Genomic DNA, 18,381 nt, shown 5'->3' on the forward strand with positions numbered 1-18,381 from the left:
TAAATGAATCAACTGTTCAGAAATAATCACTGAATTTATGCCACTCAGACTATTTTCATGGTTTAAGGTCCCCTTAAAAACCTACAAAGAGGAGGGAATTTTAAATATATCCATGGTAACAACTATTCTGAGTAAAATACAGTAGAGACTGGAATCTCTGAAAAATCTGGTAATTAGTTTAGCAACTTTAGTACCCGAGCAGGTATAAAAACTAAATACTTCAGTTTAAGTAATTCTTCAGTTTATGTAACAAAAAAGTGGGAAATACAGTAACAATGTGGGCTCTCGTGAGTGTGAGAACATTTTCTGAATATATTGCTACACATTAACTCATTGTATCTTGTCACAACCTCACAATTCAGGTGTAGCCGGGAAGATTTTACTTTAAAAAAAAATTTTTAATTGAAGTATAATTGATTTACAATATTATTTTAATATCAGGTGTACAGCGATTTTATTCTCCTTTTGCAGATAAAGTCAGTCTGAATCTCAGAGAGGGTAAGTGTGAGAAGTACTGTTGGGCGTAAGAATACATAAATCACTGATCTTTGCAGGCATAGGAGTTAGCTGGAGAGCTTAAGAATGTAAATTTCAGGGATATCTATGTTAAGATGAACAATAAATACACCTTTCAGAATAAGATATGTAACATATGGTAAAGGACCAGCAAAAATCATCATCAGGAAAAGCTCAATGCCATCACCCTCAAAAAGTGGGAGTGAGGGGAAAAAAGGGGAAACTCCAGAGGGAACAAAGTGGAAAATCATGAGAGTCTGCAAAGTTGCTGCTTTTCCCTTCAGTCCTCAGAAGGCGCAGAATCCTGACCCAGGTGTGGAGCAAGACGAGTGAGTGAGTGCCCTTAACCTTCGTCTTACGGCTGGGGCGCAGGGAGAGTGACTGTGGGAAGACACTGGACAGAGAAGAAGGGGCTGCTTTCAGACAGAAGTGACAACCTTGTCTTCCAGAAATGGGAAAAGACGGGACGTCAGAAAGGAAAGAAAATATGTATTAAAAAGCATCGCCTCATTATTCTAGGAAAATGGATACAGAGGCTCAACAGCAATATTTCCAGAATAAAAGAAACACCCTTGAAACTTGTAGGCTGAGAGCTAGTTGTTTACAAAGGTAAAACCTGAGGCTGGCATCCGACTACTTCACAGCGACACGTGACACCCTGACATGCAGGGAAGGCTACAGAGTAGCTCTGGAGGCGAGTGTGAAGGAAGGCTGCTACTCCCAGCCAAGACGTCGCTCCAGAACAAAGGCGAGCATAAACAGAAACCAGGGGCTCTTCCTGGGAAAGCTGCTTGGCCAGGAACTTCAGACAACTGGAGACAGATCTAAAGAACCTAGGTGTCCGGAAGCCGCACTGCAAGGGCTGCGGAGAAGTGCTTTCACTTAAATAGCAAGTGAATGTGACGGAATTGTGAAACCGGGGTTAAAGAAACGAGTGTGAGTTGTCATGTCTTGACAGCATAGAAATGCACCTTGCAAACATCAGGAGATGGGACAGGGGACTTGACATTGTGCTGATGACTTCATCCGTTCAAGGAAGAGAACTTACCTGATCTTGAGTTGAATGATCTGGCTAAAAAACCCCGAGGATACCAGTCTCTTAACTGACTTTGTACTCCCTTTCCTTAACCTTAGAGGAAGGTATTAGAAAATGATATCTTATAATAAAGATTATTTAAAGTTTAGCAAGTCCTTTGGTTTCCATTTTAGTTTCTTTTTGTTTCATTACATTAAAAATGAATTGATCACAGACATAGAAAACAAGCTTATGGTTACTGTGGGGAAACGTGGTGAAGAGGGATAAATTGGGAGTTTCGGATTTGCAGATACTAACTACTGCATATAAAATAGATAAACAACAAACTCCTGTAGAGCACAGGGAACTATATTTGATACCTTGGAATAGCCTATAATAAAAAATAATATGAAAAGGAATATATATATATATATTCACATATATATACACATATACATATATATAAATGAATCACTATGCTGTACACCAGATATTAACACAACATTGTAAACCGACTATACTTCAATAAAAATAATAAAAAATGAATTAATTTATATGTGTGTATGTGTATGTATGTGTGTATTTCTTTGATTCCACGTGTGACCACTATTTACTCACTCTTCATTGAAACAGACCACAAGACTTGCAGCACGTGAAGACCCAGGGCGATCTTCCCATTAAGAAAAGTAATTCTGTGGACTATCACATGTAGGCTACAGACGGTCCATGGTCTAAGTAGTGACAGAAGAGAAGAATAGCTTTATTCACATACTGCTTTTCAGCTTTTAAAGCAGGTTCCTTTTGTGCTTGAGATCCTCTCTTAGGTGGTTTCTACTTAACCATTGAACCAGTGCTTCCCCTACATGCCTGAGCCTTGTGTCTAAGAGTCAGTGTCCTTGCACCCTCTGGCACTAATGCTCCATTAGCTGAATTGGTGGTGGCCATGCACAGTCCCTCAGTATTTGCCATTTTCCCCTGCACAGATGGCTTCTGACTGCAAAGCGCTGTCACTTTCTGCCTGTGTGCTCAGCCCACACGAGGGGCAGCTGAAGCACCAGGGAGCAAAGTGCCCAGGTGCAGCCCTCAAACGATGATGCGCCAGCCTCCTGTCTCTCAGTGGGCCAACCCCGAGGTTCACAGGCTCCCAGCAGGCTCCCAGCAGGCTCCAGCCTGGCAAGCCCCAGGAGTGCCCAGCCCTTCCCTCCATCTCTCTCACTCCAGCATCTTCCCCCCGGTGCTTCCTAGGGTGAGCTCCCCAATGAACTACTTTCACTCAAATCCTCATCTTAGAGCGTGCTTTTCTCCGGGAACCAAACTTAAGATGGTACTATAAGTGCTGCTTATCAAAGAAAACTGAGGTTACTAATGCCTTGTGTTTGGTTGCAGGCAAATTGGAACAGCCTTTCTGGAGAGACAATTCGCCTCAAACATACCGAGCAGAAGCTGGCATCTTCAACACAAACCCCCAAGTAGCAGACTGTGAGTTGGTTAAGAAGTCAGACTCGTCGTGCGTTTTAATTCTACTGTGGAGATCTTGGTTGTCTTGAGATTCAGTTCTGTTTTCTAAATTGGCTAATGGGTAACAAAAAAACTGAGGTTTAGCAAACAAGGAAGCAAATTTCAAGTCCAGTAATCTGAGCGGTGCTTTTGCTGCTGAGTTTGAGTCTTTACTAACAAGTCTTGAGAGAGTCATCCTTTTACGTTTACTTACTGTTCTGCTGATGCTTTATAGTTAACGGTTGCTCTTGGAAATCTGGAGAGAGAAATTCATGTAGATTTATAAGTTGCTCCTAGTTTTTAAAAAGTTCAAAGTTTATGGGGAAAGCCTGGGATGTTGGAACCAGAGCGCACTGCTCTGTCAGTCGAGGGAACTGGGCTCGTGCTCCAGGCACGATCACTAAAAAACACACTGTGCTGGTCCTTTGCAACTTCTATCACCTTGTGCAATTGCATATTTATTTTCAGGTTATTTGTTTAATTTCTGTTTCTGCGGCTAAACTGTAGGCTACATGAAAGCAGGTAATGTGCCTGTCTTGATTAACCTGTATCTTAATAAGATGTCAGCAAAGAGTGAGCTTCCAGTAGTTACTTGTTGAGCAAATGAATCAGTTACCTCTATGATATTAATAAGCATCTTAATTTTTTTAAGACTTGGTTTCCAAATCTGTAAAATAAAAGTTGGTTAAGATGATCACTAAGATTCTTTCTGGTTCTAAAATTAAATGATTCTAGGTGGGGTATTTTTGTATTTTTTATTGAGTTTTCATGCAATTGTATGGCTTGATGAATTTTTATGTGTGTTTATAGCCAAGTAAGTGCCACCAGATTGACATAGAACGTTTCCAGCACCCAAGCACGTTTCCTTAGGCCCCTGCCAGTTGATCCTTCCACAAAGCTAACCACTATTTTGACCTATATAATTATAGATTAATTTTGCTTATTTCTGAATGTCATATAGATGGAATCATGCTATACACTTTTTTTTTGCCCTTTTTCCTCAACATTTTTGTCTGTGAGATTCACTTATGTTGGTGCAAATAGTGGTAATTTTTTTTTTTACTTGCTATGTCTGTTACATAAATATACCACTACTCATTTATCAGCTCTACTAGGGTTTCCCCTCAGTTTGGGCTATTACAACGAAAGCTGCTGTGAATATTGTACAAATTTCTGGGTCGCTGTATGCCATCTCCTTTGGGTGGATCCCCAGGAGCAGAATTGCTGGGTCATAGTGTGTATATATTTACTCGATCCTGTCAAAGATGGTTTCCAACATGGCAGCACTAATTTATCCTCCTAGTAATGTGTGAGAGTTTCAGTTGCTTTATGTGTTTGAGGCAGACCTCGTCCTTCTAACGCATCAGGAGATTATGGGAACTTTCACTCTGCCTTTCAAAGCCCTTGTTCCCCTGCCTCCCACCTGATCTGCCAGAATTCAGCATGAGTCCTTTAGGGGAAAACTGGCCTCATTTTGGATATTTTACGTTTCCGTTCAGTTCATCTGACTGCCAGAATCCTCACTGATTTCCTTTCCTCCATCCTCACGCCCAATCAGACACAACTCCATTGCCCTCCCCCTTTTAGGGGATAGTCTGGTGATAGTCTGCACACCCTGGAAGGGCTTGCCCTGATCTGGAATTCCAGTATACCCAGTACCCACTGCGTCCTGCCACTCTGCTTTATTTAAAGTAGGCTTTTTGTAATTTATCCACTCTTTTTTCTAGTTGCTAGAGTGGGAGCATTGGTTACATCCTTCCCAGAAGCAGGAATCCTCTGATTCTGTGAATTACTCATCCAGACACGTCAGTCCCAGTGATACCAAGCCAGTTACAGATCCCATTTTTAATATTGGGATCAAACATAACAACAAAACCCCAATTGTCACTTTTATTTATTTTAGAATTACAAGGTGGAGGGAACCTTGAGTAACTCCTTACTCTACCAATGTGCTTTTTGATAGTGTTTTGCAGTGAGGAAATTTGGATAGGATCACAGTCACTTAGAACTGTGCTCAAGGTGGGCAAACAAGGAATCCAATGTTGTTAGATAACAACCCTTTTTTTCTCTTTTTTGTCCAACTTTCTGCAAACCCCCTTCTACTCCACTTTAAGAGTCTCTTATGTTCTCCAGGCTTCTGCCTCACCACCATACCTTAACAATTCTGAATCCAACTTTGAAAGGAGAGGAAGTGAAAGAGAGAAGGGGAAAAGAGGGAAAGAAGTTTAAAAGTGAATTAGGAAAGGAGAAAGATTTATGGTCTGTGTAGAAATATGAATGTATGGGCACGTCCACATAGATCCACACGTGTGTGTGCGCATTAGGGTGTATTTATATCCTAAGTCCAAACATGCACATTTAGGGTAAAATCTTCTGGTCTTGATTCTAAATGCAAAGTATGCCTATTTTGTAACAACAATTCACATAAATATGAAACAAATAGTTTGTGTTAATAGGAATTTCTTAGACTTTCACTCCCTTTTGGTGACTGGAATTCAGTGGCACTGGGACAATTAAAAGTAGTCTTCCTCAGAGACGTAGGGCCCCTTGATCTCTTGGAAACTTGCCAGCCAAAATTCCAAAGAGGATTCTTTCATTCCAATTGAGTGATGAACTCAGCCTTGCTACTGTTTTGGGAAAAAACAAAACAAAACAAAATCAACCCACCAACAACGCCTTCCATCATCTTTATTAAAATAATTTTCCTTCTGGAGTAGCTTAATATGCTCGTTTGTCTCAAGCAACTTTATTTTTTATTGCATTAAAAGTTTATTGAAGATGAGAGTTCATGTGGGTATCATTACTAAACTGTTACAAATCACCTGATGCTGATGCTTGCTCAGGACTGATTAGATTTGGGAGCTTAAACAAAAGAGTTCGTCTGCTCTGGTGCTTGTTTTCATTATTTCAGAGAAAGAGGATCATTCTCCAGTTTCCACTTTTTGTTATTGGTTGGAATGTGACCAGTATCCAGATGTTGGCGTCCTTACGTTCAGTCCTGTGGGGGTCTCAAGACCTAAAGGAAGGGAGAGCTCTTGAGCAAATGCATCCTTAATACTAGCTCGACTTCAGAGCCAAGGCCACCATGCTCTCTTCACCTGGCAAAGCAAGCAGGGTAACCCTTCCTGCCTAGACTAGCAGAAGACCGGAGCACGCTGCCGTGCACCTCCTTTGTGTTTTCAGGGCCCGCCCTCATTCCTTCTAAGCCTCCAAAGACAGGGGTGACCCTTGGCACAGTCTTCTCATACCATATGCACGGGAGGGTGAGAGCCATTAAAGACTGGTCCCATGCAGAAAAGAGTTCCAAACAAATAGAATTTCTTCCTCCAGTTCATTTCTACCTATTCTCCCCATAAAGGCTCCTCCCAGTCTCTTAAAAGTTATGTCCCTTGGTTAATGATCTAGTTCTCTACGCATGAAGATTCTCTTTTGTCCTTGACCCACAAAAAGAATTTTTTAAAGGTGGAGTGAAAGAAAGTTCCTTGTGCTCCCTCATAGGGAAAAGTACGCTGTTAACATTACTTGAGAGGATTAGTTCAGGACATGTGTTGATGGAGATGCTTAGTTAGAAAAATTCCAAATACTACACAGATTCATTCTGTCAGAAAGCTGCATATTGGGTGCTGTGTGAAAATCCTAGGGCTAGGAAAGGAAAGGGAGGTAAGACATCCTTCAAATGCATTTAATATAAAGTAGAAACCAACAGGTTTATTAAGGCAGATACAAAATGGTGACAGAGAGAAGGAGTGGGTCCTTGGAGGAAAGGACTTTACAGTGGAAATCTTTTTGAACTAGAGAAATAGAAGAAACAAACAAAGTCATTGTTTGAAGTAAAATTTTTACATTATTTTAATTATTTTGGATTTCAGCCATACATTTTCATATATTGAAACTACCCTGTGAATGGTAGCCTTCCTCTGCTTGCGTGTCTTTGTCTCCAGCCACCCTCTACCTCGCACTTTGTGCTCAGCGATCCTAACGTTCTTGTGGTATCTCTTTGATTTCACACCTTCGTGCGTGTGATCGTGTAGTCCCCTCTGCTGAGAGCATTTTCCCCAGCCTCTTTTATCTGGGAATCTCTTACTCACTTTCCAGAATCATTTCAAGCATCTTTTCTTCCTGGAAGTATGTCTCACAACTCTGGGTCTTCATTCATCCACCCGCTGAGATTGGTCTAAGCACAGCCTTCCACGTGCCCCAAAGCTCCCAGGGACAGCTCTGTCTCAGGATCCGCCACATAACCTTACAGTTGCTACTGAAGTGTCCATCGCGCCTGCTAGGTGATAAATGCTTCTAGCGTAGGGGCCGTGCCTTAGTCGTCCTTGTACTCACGTGATGCAGCCACTGTGTAGTGATACAGTGCCTGGAATGTGGTTTGTGCTCAGTAAGTGTGGGACTGAGTTGCACTTTCAGACTTGCAGTGTATACTTTGAGCTGTGCTGCATTTTCGGGATGGGGCATAAATGAAGGGGGATCTCACTTAGTGTGGCTTCTGTTTTGCCGGTGTGATGAAACGGGTGAAGGAATCTCACGGCCTCTCATTATTATGATCTTCGGCAGCTACTAAGAGGCATAGGAGGACTAAGGTTTACATTATCTTGTGACAGGAATTCCTTCTGTCAGTAGCAGCCCACTGATTCATTGACCTGAATCAGTGACTCAGAGAATTCTGTCATTGAAAGTCACCCCTCAAGTGCGGTGTAAGCATCACTGAACCAAGGAAAAGGACGTAGCTGCTGAGCAGAAGATGAAAAGTGCTCAGGACAGAGAGTCTTGGTTGTGATTTATCATAAGGCCCCTCAAGGTAGAAGACGACTAAAGGCTGCATTAAAATGAGTTTGTTGGGTCCTTCAAGTAAACTCTGTGTGCACCACAAAGACCTAAAGACGGCTGGCGATTTCCACAGGGCATCTTCCCAAGCTATTGAGTGGCCCTTGAATTTTTTTCTAATTGAGAACTTAAGATAGTGGTTTAGAAAAGTGTTAACAGGCTTAATTTTTTTTTCTGATTTGTTACTATCATTTTAAAATGCTTCGGTCTGCCTAGACATGTTTCATCCCCTGACCACAGAATACTGCTGTGGCTTCATGGGGTGCTGCTGCCCCTTAGTCCTCAGCTTTCTGGTCTCTTCAGTCTTTTATGTGCTCAGGTAAATTATAATAATTATAATAAAAGAGCTACAGAATCCATGAGGGCAGGGACTCTGAGCCCCTTGCCTTGTATAGAGTGGGTGCTTGATGTACAAGTTTGGGAAGAAGAAATAAATTTTGTAATTAATAGAAACTTTAATTGATTAGAGTTTAGTATATTTTTTAATTGAAGTATAGTCAGTTACAGTGTGTCGATTTCTGTTGTACAGTTTATTATGTTTTGAAATCCATGGTTTGTTTCTTGCATGTACTAACCAATGGAATCCTCGCTGTCTATAAAGTATGTACCGCATGTGCCCATTTCACACTTTGGGAAATTAAGATGTAGAGAAGTTAAGTAACCAGAGCCACTGACTAATAAATGGCGAGATCAGAGCCTGAAGGAAAGCATCCTGCTGTTGGCCACTCAGATCCGCACTCTCGTGTGGAGCGGGTGGCGAGGTGGGAATCACCCGGGGAGTAGCCGGGAGACCGGCTCCTAATTTTCCCCTCTAATTTCCACCCCAAGTGTCCTCACTTGTAAAGTAGGGGCCACAACCTCCTCTCTGTCTCTCTGCCAGGTTATTGTGAGGATTAGATTTAGACCAAGGTGACTAAAAAAACACCCAGCAAGGAAGTAAATGTATTTTGGAAATGCCTGGTAAACAGAGGAGCGGGAGTTGGAGTTCCGGCAGAGGAAGGGTCAGGAGGTCACCTTCCCCGATAGTTTACTGAATTGAGGAACCTGAAGGCTTGCAAGACCCTCAGATTTCCCTGGAGATCTTGGTCAGACCAAGGGCACTGGGAGCAGGATGTGGGAAAAAGAGAAATCTTTTTGTTTCATCAGCAGAAAGATTGGTATTTGCAGAATCTTTATGCATATATACTTCAAAGATGCTAATGGTCTTAGAAGGTCTTGATCAATACTATAAAGTATTTTGTTAATAAGCCTTAAGGTACATATTAGTAATTTAAATGTGATTAGAGAATGTTTTTAGGTTCAGAACGATACCATCTGTTTGCTAAAGTTTTTGTGTGTGTGTCTATTCTGTGTGTGCTGTATCTGGAACATATCAGGGTTCCTGTCATATAGGGGATAAAGTTAAGAGGTTTTTCTCATCTAATTAAGGATGCAGGATTACCTAACTGAATTTTAAAGGGGCTGCTCTTTTTCCACCCCCCCACCTCCTGTCCTCCTGCTTCTTTTTATAAGTGAATTAGCATGCACTTTAAATTGAATGAATTATATACCATCAGGATATATACTTTAATAGCTGCTGGAACAAAAACTAATAGGAAAATAAGCTTAACTGGGTCTTAAGATGCCCTAAAGTTTTAGTTTGAAATTGGGTTTTAAATCACTTAAGGTATAAGTTCCAGAGTTCAAAAATATGTTGTATTTTGGCTTTTATTGCTTTTTTGTTAGGTGTATGAAAATGTGACACATTTATAAAGCACGGCATTTAATTGTAGCAATAGTGGCTATGTTGACTTTGACAGTTCCCATTTAACTGTGTGTAGTCATAAAATATTAGCACTGAAGGGGGCTTTCCAGCACAGCATTTCTCAGAGTTCTATAGGAGCCTGGTCCTGTAAGGTGCTCTGGAAAAAAACTGTCCTCCATGCAGGCAAGTTGGGAGACACTGCACATCAAAGCTCACACTTGGAAAGTGACAGTGCACATGAATTTATTAAAGACTCTGAGAAGTCTGCAGTAATGAAACCTATAGATCTGTGTTTACCCAACTGTTTCTGCAGTATATTTCACCATGGAACTTTCTAGACAAGCAGCCATTAGTGATCTGTAGGGAGAACACTGGGGGATTTAGTCCCAAGTCAAGAGACTTGCCCACAGCCATGCAAACTCAAGGATCTTGACTCCCAGTCGACTACAGCTAGCTGATGTCCTTCTTGAAAAGAAAAGAAAATGTGATGGTTACGCCTATTTATAAGAACATATGATTACAAATTAAAAGTCCATAAACCATCTCTTTAATGCCTTGTTCTGACCTGTTGCTGGTTATTGACAACAAGTCCATCAAACTATAATTAATACTTTTTGAAACTGGAAACATTTGCCAATTTTTTATCCTTTGATATCTTTTCCCTTTGTTTTGGTTTTCCAAAGATGATTGACAGTGGTTCTGTAAACACATATTCAGGTCTCACGATGTGATTTCTTTGGTTTGAATATTTTAAATCTTTGGAAGGACCAAGTTACTTTTGATACAGTTAGTTACCTTATATATCTTGGTTTCTTTTCCCCTTTATTTGTTTTCTCCTTTCTAATTCTCCTTCTTAAAGGAGAAAATGGAGTATTAGTTTTATCTCTGTTTATTACCACTTGTATACAGCAACGGTGATGGCGTGTGATTTTTTTTTGGTTGTTTTTTTTTTTTATTGAAGTATAGTCAGTTTACAATGTTGGGTCAGTTTCTGGTGTAGAGCATAGTGTTTTGGTCATTACATATATGGTGTGTAATTTAATTTAACATATAATACTTGTACATTGACTTTTGGAGCATTAGATAAAAACATTAAGTACTTAAATATTTTTGCTTATGACATTCCCATAATTTGAATTGAACCCTATGGTATTTCTAGATTTTACCTTGAAAATTTTGCTTACATATTTGGATTAATTTCTGATTTAACATGTTAGTATCCCTGCCCCACAACAAAAAAGGAAATTAATATAATGCTGAATGGGTTAAGGCCAGAAAGTACCCCTTTATAAATAGCAGTAGGTTCATACCTGGGATACTTGTGAAATTCTTAAGGCAAAGCTTCCCCTAAAGGCACATAAGAGCTGAGAGAGGTTGCGAATATAAAAAAAAAAAAAAAGAGACTTCGGAGGAGCCAGCCTCAAATGACATTGATTAGTGTGAAGCGAGTATAACGGGTCTAGAATGTTCCCCCCGAGTAGGGGGGCTGTGACAGTACTAATTATTGATCAGTGGTCGACCACTGAGGGAACTTTTCTTTCGGAAAAGTTTAGAGCTTGGTAGCCTTTCAGGCTCCATTCTGTGTGAAGCGATGAGGCACAGAAGGGGAGGAGCCTGGCCAGTCTGAGAAAGAAGCTGATGGTGTGCAGGAAGGTAAGAGGTGTGGGAGGCAGACCCGTGCTTCAAGCAGGAACCGTTTGAGACCCGCTCAGTCAAGGCACATTCCGGGTAGCACAGTCCCACGGTACTAAGTAGCATTTCCTAAGCTTTTGCTATTCCATGTAGTTTCAAAGTATAATTTCATTCAATCCTTATCACAGCCACTGTAAATATTATTGTAATCCTCATTGTAGATACTGGAAAACTAAGGCGTAAGGAGATTAAGGAATTTGTTGGGGATTCTAGAAACTGGCAGGGTCGGAACCTGAGTCTATTGCCCCCAGAGTTCAGGACCTTGGCCAGGTCCTGGCGGTACTGTCAGCTGATGAAAGTGTCCAGACCACTGCTGACCCAGGATATCTAAGTAGAATGAGTACAGCAGTGGGGACATTTGACAAAACACTCGCTCAGCTGCCAGGCTCATAGCTCTAAGTTATGATGCTAAGCACCGGGGCCGTGATGAATGAAACATAATATTGCTCCCGGGAGGTCACTGTCTAACTCCTGAGCCAAGCACCTTCACTGCATTTGGACAGGAGAAGAAAGGACATTCAAGCATTTGATTCTGTGTGCCTTCTGATGGGGACTGTGCTCCTCACAACCCCACAGCCTTCACCACTTCCTGCAGCGATCTGAGTCACCCATCTCAACGTACTCCCAACCCCGGAGACGCTGGGATTGGCAACGAGGCCCCAGAATTTGCTGCACAGAGGAGGGAGGGATAGTGTTTGACCAGATCCAGTTGTAGTGAGATGATAGATATATGATCAGAAAATGATGTGGCACATTTGCTCATTTTGTGTTTATTGATATTTCCTCCTACCCAATTTTGTGTATAATCTCCCCATTGGGCAAAAACCAGTCATGCTTTTATTTATCTAGTTTATGACATTTTGGTGTCTCCCAGTTTTCTTATTTAGATTTTTGCCTTTTGTAAAAAAATTTTTTTAATTGTGTTTTTGCTGCAAATGCAATATATAGTTACAAAAAAGAGAAAAAAATCCCCACTTTTGCTCAAAGGCAAACACTGTTACTGTTAACTTTGATTCTTAACGTCAGCACTGGTGACTTGAACAGCTCTGCCTACAAATTCTGTTAATGTTTTTGAGATAAAAGGAGTCAAAGAGGGTCCATTTGAGCTAACTCTGGACGGGAGGGTGTGAAGCAAGTGAAATCTTTGGGTGACTCACTTCCCTTGCTCGACACTAGGTGTCACGCTAGCTGTTGAAAAGCAACATTGGGCCATCTTTAGAAATGGAAGTTCCTCCGAGTAGACATGGAGGTTTAATTTAAGCCTTATCTTTTCAGTGATGGTTACTTAATATTCTTTTTACCTTTTTTGTGTTTCTTCTCCACTATGACTGCCCTGTAGCAGCACCATTAGGTTGGCTTAATCAAATGAATACATTTCTGCCTCATTTTGTCTTCAAAAAAAATCTCAGAAATACCTTTCCCTCTTAACTTGTTAGTCTGAACTATAAAGCAAAAGCAAACTCCCAAATAAACAAACAAAAACCAATCAACCAAAAAAACCTGGACTGAAAGTGCGATAGGATCTTAGGGTTGAGTCATCTCAATTCAGTTGTAACATCCAGCATAAATAAATAACACTTTCTTTTTGTTTTCTATTAAATAATGTCAGCTTTCAAAAAGCATGCTTATGAATTTTCCGTGTGTTGACGATTTGTGGGGCAGGGTTGAATCCAGTTCAGTTGATCTGCCATCTTAACCACTGCACACCTGGGGAGCATGTTTGTCTGTATGAAGAGGAAAGCTTGCTTCCAGGAGGCAAGAAGAAGGCACCTGCCACATTAAACACCTGCAGGTGATTAATGTCTTGGATTATGAGATGATGAGAATGATGGTGTTGAATCTCCTTTACAGAAGGGCAAATCATGGGGGGTTGACCTGTGTATTAATTAGGTTACATTTGACATTGATGGACATACCAATTCCCCAATCAGCTTCTTACCTTTCTTGTCTGCACAGCTAGATTAACTCCAATCATTCAGGGAACTGAGTGTCTTCGCACTTGAAATTTTATTCTTTTTCTAATTCGCTTACTTCTCAAGGATAAAATCCTATAAACGGAATTACCAGGTCGGAAGGTACGCCTGTTTTTAAAGATCTTGCTACATATATATAGCACAACTGACTTTGAAACAGACCAGCTGATTCTTAAGGTAGAAAGGTGGTGAATTTCTTCTCCCATGATAGAGTCTTCATTTAGTTGTGGTTCAATTACTCACTACAGGACCATTTTAGAGGTTTTTTTGGAAGGTTTCTTTCAGTGTAGATTTAGGGAGTGTCTCCTTTTTTTCAGAGACAACTAGCTCTCGCTCTTTCTCTCTCTTTTTTTTTTTTTGCAACTTACCGTATTACATTCAGTGTGACTGTTTCAATAAATTATAAGGCTTTGGCCGACCCAGTTGCTAGTTCCCTTGTTATCCTGGGATTTGTTCCACATGGACCTGCTGACTTTATGGTTATAGCATATTTTCCAAACATCCTTGTAGGCTTTCTTTTCTTTTTTTTTTTTTTTTTGGCAAGCTTTTTCCAGCCTTAGCTTCTCTGAGTTAAAAAAAAAACAGACTTGAAATATTAGTAAGAGGATGCATCTTGAAATTAATTTAGTCTATTTCCTTCCCTGATTTGATTTGTAGAAGTTGAGACTCAGACATTGTTCTCAATCTTTCTGGATAAGCTCTGGGGTTGGCATCTATGATACCTGAAAACTGAATCCTACCTCTTTAAAGGACAGTGGGACCGGAATGAGTCAGACAACCCCTTAGACTGTGAGTCATACACTGGGGCTCTGTGACTTGCAGTCCAAATTACGTGGCTGTCCCCCGTCTGACTGGAAGAATCTTGTTCACTCCTTTGATGCTTTTGAGCCACTTCTGAAAATGGGAGACTATATATTGGAAATAAGAAAAAAGATATAGTAGACTAGTTGGTATAACTCTAACCAGAATTTTAGACTTGCATATGTAATTATCTTAAAAATTAATAATATCTGATTACTTAAAGCAATACACTCATAATAAAAATTGGGGAGATGGAAATAAAGTACATAAAAGATGTGTTAGTCAGGAATCTCTTGTTATCAGATGAGAGAAACCCATCCAGACTAATTGAACACAGGAGACGTGTTGCTCAGAGAAATAGAAAGTCAAGAGGCTGATGAAGTTTCAGGAAACTTTGATCTAATGGTGATGCTGGATCTAGTGGTGATAGTCTCTCTAGAGATCACATTTCCTGACAGAATCTCTTTCTTTCTTTTTCTCTATTTTGTTTCTGCTTTTCCTATGTCCTGGCTTCATGTCAGAAGATGGTCTTAATGAGATGGCAAAACCACCCCAACAAGGGGAGATGTTCCCACTGGCAGCTCTGGGTGCGCAGTGGCTATACCAGCTGATAGTGACCCAGAGTGAAGACAGAGCCTCTCTCCTGATGCTTCAGGGAAGGTGCTGTTGGCCAGGCTCAGAGCCTGTGCACATCCTTGAACTAAGCACTGTGGGCAGCCGTTGACCAGCGTCCTCTGGCTGGGCCTGGTCACATGCCTTCTCTTCTCAGGGATGAGGAGGTCAGGCTACCTAAAGCTCAGAGAAGGGTCACCATGAGAGAGGGGCTGTGCTATACAGCAGAGGGGGAAAAGGGTGTGTTCTAGGTAGAGGGACAGTAGCTCCTCCAGACACCTGCAGAGGAAAATAATGTTTATCATGACACCACTCAGGGGTAATCACAAGTCACATTTTTTTGGCATATCCTTCCAGTTTTAAGATACATACATTTAAAAACATTCAGCCCATTCTCTACTGTATGTGATGTTTCGTTATGTTTTCTTTAACACCGTGTTGTCAACTCTGCCGGTATCCTCTGCTTGTCCATTCAAATCCTTTGAACATCATTAAATTCACCCAAGGGTAGTCCTACATCTTGAAGAGGCTGTTCTGTCCTCACTCTGCTGTTTAATACTCAATGAACGTATATGCTCTACCTCAGACAACCCCCTCCTGTGCCATGTTGGAGTTCTCCGATGTTGTCTTCTGTTCTCTGTGCGTCGTATGACCGCCTTTACAACTGGCCTTGGGTGTTTCTTGGCGAGGTCATTTCTCAGAGTCTCTCTGGTCCTTGAGCAGTCCCAGACACTGCCCTCCCTTGTCCCAGGTGAGGCCCAGGGTGGACTAGGGTGAGGCTAGGGAGATACTTGCCTTGGCCCCCCAAATTTAAAGGGTGCCAAAAACTCTGTCATCAAAATAAATATTTTAATGAAATAGGTTCAAGATCAAAATTAATGCAAAAATCCATGGTGAACAAAATTTTCAAATAAAGTCAAGATCGGTATTACTGATTTGTCCTTTTGCCTCCAACATGAGTCAGCAGGACCCTGGCCTTAACCATCCCTGCTGCTGAGATGCACCCAGTGTGTGTCTCTCCTGCCCGGGCCATGCAGCTGAGACTCCTCTCTCTTGCCGACCACGCTGAGGCAAGGGGTTTCTGATACGACTCATGATTCATTTTTATATATGTTATTCATATTTATGATACAGTAATTAGAAAATACAGATAAGAAGAATGTAAAAAAAGTTCACAAATGATTCTACCACCAGAAATAACCATCATTCACATTTTGGAATACTCTTCCAGACTCTTCCTATGTACACAAAACATGGACATAATACGTATTTACAAAAAAAGAAATGTATGTATGTGTATAAAGAAAAGAATACCAATATACTTATTTATAAATGTGTAGTAAACACATTTCTGCTTCTTCATCTAAAGTCTGTTTGATCATCACAGCCCTGCCACCTTGACTTTATTCCCCCGACTTCTGCCAGTGCAGATTGTTTTGTCATGCAGGTCATCCTCATCCTAATCTCAATCCCAGCAAAGACCAGTTGCTGTGGGAAGAGGCAGGGAGGACTGGGATGGGTTGGGTTGGTACGTTTTTCTAAAGGCAGAGGATGTCTTGACTTTAAGGCCTGCCTGGGTCTTGTCACAAAGGGGGCATCAGGGAGAAGTGATTGTTTAGGGTCCAGCCATTGACTCCATCCTTCCCACCTTCATCCATTGTACAGGTCCTTGACTCACGCTGCTGTTTTCAGCCCTGGCACGTGGTAGATGAGATGTCCGTGCCATTTTGTAGTTAGTTGGAGCCGTTAGACGTGTTTCGGCCACTGGAATGTGGGTGGAAGCGATAGGGCTCTCTTCTGGGCTAGGGCAGTGAAAGTCCCTGCAGAGTCCCCTGAGTTCTCCTCCTGAGCAGGGAAAACCAAGGCCTCCTGTTGAGAGAACAACAGCCACGGAAGTGGTGCAGTCTTTACAGCTGCAGGCTTTACCTGCATGAGAAACGCATCTTTATTGGGGTAAATCACTGATGTGTGGAGGGCGATTGTCTTCATCATGGCATGGTCTCTCCTATGCTGAACGGTTTTGATGGTGTCACCGTGAAGGATGGCTGCCCTTGGACCCAAAGGGAAGTCAATTCCAAATTTGATTTTTTGGAAGTTTACTAGTCCAGGAGCTCAGAGAGACTTTTGGTAGATCTGTAGGCTCTTTCAGGTTCAAGGCTGGCTTGGAAAATCCTTCCTGATAAGATTCTACAATTTTGAAACCCATGAGGAAGAAAAAGAAGAAATCTAGAAATACTAGTTTCCTTCAGGCAAGTCCATGCATAGAGAGGAAAGGAGCTTGCAGAAAAGTAGGCACCTGAACACAAGAACACACTATTTGAAAATATTCAGATAATTGTGTCTGGAACTTTTTGCCGTCATTGAGCCTTCCATGTCTTCAGGGCAGGGACCTCTGTATCTTTTTGGTTGTCATATTTGCCCAACATTTGATAGAATGACTGGCACTCTGTAGGTATAGTCTAAACAATTGGATGGATTTTAGTAACCTCGCAGGATACCTACTGCCCGAGGATCCAAAATGTCAAGTATTCCTCAAAGATTTCTGACCCACAGATGTTCACACTATTTTCTACAAGGACACGACTTCCTGCTACGTGAAGTCTTGGGCGATCCTCTGTAACTCCCACTTAGAGGACACCGGGGAGGCAACCCTCCCAAAACAGAAGGCAGAATGTCACCTGCTCCCCCTCCCAGCCTTTGGAATTCCACCTCTTTCAATGGGTAGATAATCTAGGTGATATTTTTGTTCTTGATTTAGTGATGAACCATGTGCTGATGCACTTGCCTACTCTGGTGGTAGTCCTGGGCAGGCTTAAGGGGGTTTAAGAGTTGAGGTAAGGGGGGGGAGCATGGGGAGATGAAGGAAGGAAAGACCCAAGGAAGGGAAGAAGGAAGGAAAGAAAAAAGAGGAATCTTGCACATTATAGTGGTAGACACTGGGCTTATGTGTACGTCAGTAGCAATGTGCTTGAATGGTATTTTCAAACATTTCCGTTATTTTAAGCGTCAGTGACCTAATTTGGATGGCCATGAGGGAAGACTTGAAATAGTGGTGACTCGAAAATGTCCTCTGTATTGAGGTTCTTATTGCTTCGGGAGGTTAAAGTGGTTTGCAAATCATTGCCCTTCTCTAGGCCAGAGTTAAAAGCAGAATTGTGCTCTGGTTTGTGAAATTTGTGCTGAATTAGGCACAGAAGACAGGATGAGTCACCACTTTGGAAAAAAAGACTCTTCTTTGTGGGGCCCTGCACAGTTGTGTTTAAACCTGTGAGGACTTTGAGACTGTTTAAGCTTTCAAGCAAGGGACCAATTCTCAAGAGCTGGATTTCTGGGTACAATAAACCTGACACTTTTTACTTAGGTATTCCTGTATTAAGACCCAGGAAGACAGGAAACCTCATGACAGGCTGATCCGTGTGCAGCTAGCTCGGGTGCAGCTGCTGTGGATACTGATGTTCTGAAGAGTGGATAAGCGCATGGGAATATACGAGACATAAAACACAGTGCTTAAGTTTACAGTCTACCCTCAACAGCCATTTGCCTCCAAATGTTTCAATTGAGTTTGGTTTAGTAACAAAACGATACGAAAACTATGTTTTACTGGCTTGCAACACACACCACACGCAAGTTGCTTCAGGGATTTCTGCAAAATTGCTTCAGGGATTTCTGAAAGTCCCCAGGTGGTGTCCAAGTCCTCTCCA

General features: G+C 41.5%; 1 long non-coding RNA gene across 1 annotated transcript in view; it reads left to right on the forward strand.

Moving 5' to 3' along the window:
- LOC141574946 (uncharacterized) overlaps positions 1 to 18,381 on the forward strand; it is a 451,486-nt gene that overhangs the window by 54,670 nt on the left and 378,435 nt on the right. The window contains exon 3 of the long non-coding RNA XR_012502096.1: positions 2,918 to 3,010. This is a non-coding gene — a long non-coding RNA (uncharacterized LOC141574946). The remainder of the gene's footprint in view (positions 1 to 2,917; positions 3,011 to 18,381) is intronic.

Source organism: Camelus bactrianus, chromosome 24, assembly GCF_048773025.1.
Source record: "Camelus bactrianus isolate YW-2024 breed Bactrian camel chromosome 24, ASM4877302v1, whole genome shotgun sequence".
Taxonomy (NCBI): domain Eukaryota; kingdom Metazoa; phylum Chordata; class Mammalia; order Artiodactyla; family Camelidae; genus Camelus; species Camelus bactrianus.